Raw genomic sequence first — 6,000 nt, forward strand, 5'->3', positions numbered from 1 at the left:
TAAAGCTACCCCAAAACAACAATAGTACATAGTCAGTATAACAACAATATAGCCATTACACAGCACAGGAGCGACAGAATGTCTGAACTATGGCTGTACAAAAATAGTGCACTGCTAAAACTAGCAATGCCATATAAATAAATATATTCTAGTATTTCTAGAACACAGGTAGAAGTATTGCAGAGTCCCATCTGTCACCCTTAGAACCAATTTCCACATCCCAAAATATGCGTGAGCTGCTATGGCTGGAATGTCTTACTCCAAAAAAAAAAAAAAAGGGGGGGGGGGGGGGGTAGATATAGCACCAGATGCAGCCTGGGTTAGGAAGTAGCATGGCTGACATCCAGAAGCCCCCATCGCCCCAGCCCGTCTCTGCCAGGCCGGATGAAGGCTCCCGGCCAGCCAAAATAAGCTGCTCTGGACCCTACAACACCAAGCCAGCCGACCAATTATGGGAGCCGTTAGAGAGGAGCGTAGGGTTGAAAGAGGCTAGAAGGCCTCAAGTTAGAGGGCAGCACTGCAATGAGCTCCCCCGGCCCCAGGTGCCAGGATATTGATGAGGCTTGGAGTTAAGCCATTTCACAGCTGCTTTAATGGAACGGAGGCAAGCAAGACCCAGTTGGAGAGCTGCTAACCTGAGCGCAGCCACTCAATACTGTTTCAAGACTCCATACTGCTGTCAAATGGATTTTAGAAGAGTGCAAATCTCCTGTTTTTCATTCCCAAGAGATAAAGAGGGCTTGGAGACCCTGGCAGTACCACAGTGGGGTTGCAATCAGTAATTACATGAAAACAAGACTGATAAGGTAATCATGGCATGTTGTGACTGCACACACTACCCAACAGGGACTTGGGACTTGCCGCTGCCTCTGCTAAGCAAGACATAAACTGTTGGCAGGCTTGGAAAATCAAACAGCGTTATTAGCAGAGCAAGGAGAACACAGTCAGAGAGTTACTTAAGCAGTCATGTGGCTTTCTGTGCAAAAACAGATCTGTTATTCTGATGGGCTGCAGAACTCTCCAGGGCTGCTTTAGTGACCCTCTCTCACTGTCTCTCTCTCTGTCTCTCTCTCTCTCTCTGTCTCTCTCTCTCTCTCTGTCTGTCTCTCTCTCTCGACATCCCTGACCATTTTCAGCTCTCTTCATTGGCAGGCTAACGACATGCTGGGTCTCTCTGTCTGTCTCTCTCTTTGTCTGTCTCTTTCTCTGTCTCTCTCTCTCTCTCTCTGTCTCTCTGACTCTGTCTCTTTCTCTCTGTCTCTGTCTCTATCTCTCTCTCTCTGTCTGTCTCTCTCTCTGTCTCTCTCTCTCTGTCTCAACATCCCTGACCATTTTCAGCTCTCTTCAATGGCAGGCTAACGACGTGCTGGGCTAAAATTAGACGCTCTCTGCCTGCCTGTGTTGACATCTTTAGCCTTAAAGGAAAATATGAAAGTAAACTCCACCTGCACCATTTACCATCGCTGCACTGTGGAAAGATTTCTCTTGTTCCGGCTGTCTGGTATTCTGTCTTTTCTCTGTCTCACAAACGTAACCACATTATCACTACCACTGCTACTATTTTCAAAGACACGATACACATGATACACCAATTTACAAGTCCTATCCAGAAAACGACCATTTTGTTGGGTTCATTGCAGCCATGACCACTAACATTTTGGATTTCTTTCATGATTTTAAATAAACTCAAATTCATTATTCAAATGAATGTACTAAATGTTTTTGCAAGGCAAATAAAACTCTAAAATTAGCTGACTACCTAACATAACCCTGCAGTTAGCCACTAAGAGGTTTTTCTACAAGGATTAAAAAATATGGCTACTGAACCTCTATTGTCCCCTACAGGGATTACTAGTTGGCACAGGATTAGGTATGCCAATAATCTTATAATAACTGTAATATTTGTATATATTATATTGGAATAATATAACTTAGACATCTTGCAGTGGTAAACCACAAAATACTAGAAGCTTGCATATTATTAAATTCTAATGACAACTGTTTTACTAAAACCACAAAATGAATATCTAGAAAAAATTGATTATCTGCGGATTTAAGTTGACAATATGCATACTGATACAAGTGACCATATTGCTTTTCCTTGTCAGTGAATCATTTTAAATTATACGTAAATTCTATTGTATCTCATCACCAAAAATTGTTCTTAAAAGAAAATTCAATACAGGTTCTTGTGTTATAAAAACATTTTATTCACATTTGAAATTGCCGCAAAAGTGGAGTTTGTTAGCATTTCACCACAGCTGGTGAAATTTAGAAATGGTAGCACGCGCGCGCGCACGCACACACACACACACACACACACACACACACACACACACACACACACACACAGAGAGAATGAGATGAGTCATAAACCTGTGTCTTCATCTTAGAACACTGCAGCACTGCTATGGGAGCCTTGGGAGTTTTTCCTAATCTAATGCTAAGACTTCAGCAGCAAGGCCCCAGCGTTAAGGGCTCAGAGATTAGACCCTGCCGATAAGGCCTCTTTCTGCCTCTAATACCTCTAATCTCCCCAATCAATCGCAGACTGACTATTAAAAAAGGGGATATTAGTTACAGCTCAGAAATAATTAAAGATACAGTATTACAAAAGTGATACCAAACTGAATGGAGAGTAGTATGAATGGAGAGTAGTATAGATTTTTCTGTATTACTATATAACAAATCTGCTAAAATCACACAGTGGCATGTGGCACATAAAGCAGGTACAGCTTCTGCTTACCATTCCTTTCCCCAAAACAACAAAAACAGCAACAACAACAATTCATTTTTACACAACCATTTTCCAAGCTCTCTTTATCCCTTAGAATTAAACAAGCTGTTTCTGTAAGTGCACCTTTAAGTTGTATTGACTCTGTTCTGCATCTGCAACTGCAGTGGAAGAAGGATGTGTATGCTGCAGGATAGCTGTTAGCCTGGCACAGCTCTCAGTTTGTTTTACAGAAACTATGCAGCTGTGCAAGTTTACATTCCTGGCTAACATTTATATATGGAGTAGGCTGATCGTGCTGAATTAATAAGAGATTTTCACTGAAGGCTTTTCAATTAGACAATTCACAATGCAACTCCATTTGACGTTAACAGGTAAGGTAAAGTACGTAGGCAGTGATGTTTTACTAATATGCTGTAGCCTCTTCTTCAGAACTCTGAGAAGGGCCAGGCTGCTAAAGGCCCGCCCCTGTAAAGCAAATCTTACATTTCATTGGTCAGATTTTATGTCATTTTACTAATAGACTTACATTACAAAACCTTCCAAAGTATCACTAGAAGGGGCGCATAGGTACGTACACAGCAGCAAGACCCTGCAGCAGTTTTGATTAGTTCCACTAAAAACGTGCCCTATAGTATTATGAGTATTTAAAACAGCCTATATGAAAAGTTTATATTTGTTTATTGTACTTCATTTATAAAATATGTTTGTACGATTTTTTTCTGTCCACTTTCTTGTTACCTATTCTATGATGGGTTATAAGGACCTGACTTCACACTTCACTTAATTAATCAAGGCTCTCTACACCTGCATCTATCACTGTTCTGTATTTACATACACACGTGTGTATCTTTAGTTACACTTTCTGGTATCTGGTATATATTTTTTTCTGTTAGGTCAGGGTGTGAAAATCAAACTTTTAATTAGCAAAACATGGTGGAACGAGAAATGGAAAGACGAACTCTCTAAATGATCAAATGAGATGTGATAAATGTGACTTTTCAGTTCTTAGCTGATACTCAGAAGAGATGCTCAGAATACCGGAGAACAAGTCCCAGATTGATGTGCCTGCTGCACACAAAGCTTACACTAAAGTGTGGCCCCAACCACACTGTGACCTTAGGATGACCTGACCTCTCTTGAGGAGTGTGTGTGTGTGTGTGTGTGTGTGTGTGTGTGTGTGTGTGTGTGCGTGCGTGCGGGCATCTGTGGGGGCAAAAGAAAAGAAAGAGTGAGAGCATGTGCTGAGGGAATTGGCAAAATCACAGGTAGGTATCATACTAAAATTTTATTTAATTAAAGTTTTATGATTTATTTATTTGTTATTACTTTATTATTATCATCAGATAAACAGACAAGACAGAAGTAAAATAATAAACCTCTTAACTCAGGTGTTCCAAACAGCATGTGAAAAGTATAAAAAACAGAAGTGGAAAAAAGAATGGAAAAGTTTAGATCAGCAACCACCCTCATCCTTCAACTCCCACCGTCATCCTTCAGTTCCCACCCTCATCCTTCAGTTCCCACCCTCATCCTTCAACTCCCACCCTCATCCTTCAGTTCCCACCCACATCCTTCAACTCCCACCCTCATCCTTCAGTTCCCACCCTCATCCTTCAACTCCCACCCTCATCCTTCAGTTCCCACCCACATCCTTCAACTCCCACCCTCATCCTTCAGTTCCCACCCTCATCCTTCAACTCCCACCCTCATCCTTCAACTCCCACCCTCATCCTTCAGTTCCCACCCTCATCCTTCAACTCCCACCCTCATCCTTCAACTCCCACCCACATCCTTCACCTCCCACCCTCATCCTTCAGCTCCCACCCTCATCTTTCAACTCCCACCCTCATCCTTCAGTTCCCACCCTCATCCTTCAACTCCCACCCACATCCTTCAACTCCCACCCTCATCCTTCAACTCCTACCCTCATCCTTCAGTTCCCACCCTCATTCTTCAACTCCCACCCTCATCCTTCAACTCCTACCCTCATCCTTCAACTCCCACCTTCATCCTTAAACTCCCACCCACATCCTTCAACTCCCACCTTCATCCTTCAACTCCCACCCACATCCTTCAACTCCCACCCACATCCTTTGGTATCCACCCACACTCTTTGGTATCCACCCACATCTTTCAGTTTCGAGTGTCTTTCTCAGATGCCAGTCTCATACCATTCCAAAACTGGTCCTGGGCTATCTCTGAATGATGCTACCCTGATGACAGTGCAGTGGCAGCTTGATGGCACTCTTACTCTACTTCACTAACTAGGGTAGTGTCCCCCAGCAAAAACAGGGCACCATCTGAGCTCCAACCCAGAAGTTGGCCACACTGGCACAAGGGGATAGATATGGTCGAGTTGGACATGCCCAAATTGTGTTGTATGTGCATTAATGAGAGCAAAGAAGGGCCTAATACACACCAAAAAGAGCTCACGAATGAACGTCTGATTCTGGTAGTATACTGCAAGCAAATGAAGACCCAATGGGAATCATTTACTCAGTTAGAACCCTTTAAAAAAAGAGAGGGTGGGGCGCAGTATATTGCAATTTAACCTTGCACCATATTTATAAAATGTACCTGTAATCTAATTACTGTCTTTTTCTGTAGCTATATATAGTTATTGTCTTTTGTATAATGCTTACGCTGTTACATGTATTCTGTGACCACTCAACCCTGCTGAGTAATATAGCAGAGTTGATGAGCAGGTAATGAGAGCCAGGTGTTATTACTCAAGGTGGAACACTGGATGGGATCGCATTGCCAAAGGTGTGGGGTTGATGGGAGCAAAGAATGTTTGGCTGGCTGGCTGGCTGGGATACGTTACAACTGGTCAAAACTGAGCCACATATCTTCCAGATTAATAATTAATTCTACATAATTTAATAGTTAAATAAAGAAATATGTATAATTTAATAGTTAAATAATTTAATAGTTTAATAGTTTTAATAGTTAAATATTTTAATAGTTAAATAAAGAAATAATAATAGGCATAACTGAATCTTGACATTGTAATTTTTTTCCAGGCTGTGTGATCACTGCTATGCCTCCTGGTTCAGTTCAAGGTTAAGAGATAGGATGCCCTTCAAACTCAAGACTAATGTACTGGTTTACCACTGTGCTCTGCACAGCCATCATGTGTCTCTGTATACATGTGCACGCATGCGTGTGCATTTGTGTGCTCGTGCATGCGTGTGTGTAAACTTGCAGATGCGGCAGGGAATTCCAAGTCAATAACATTCTATTTCGAGCTGTGACCTACAGAG

This window comes from Electrophorus electricus, chromosome 6, assembly GCF_013358815.1.
Source record: "Electrophorus electricus isolate fEleEle1 chromosome 6, fEleEle1.pri, whole genome shotgun sequence".
NCBI lineage: Eukaryota > Metazoa > Chordata > Actinopteri > Gymnotiformes > Gymnotidae > Electrophorus > Electrophorus electricus.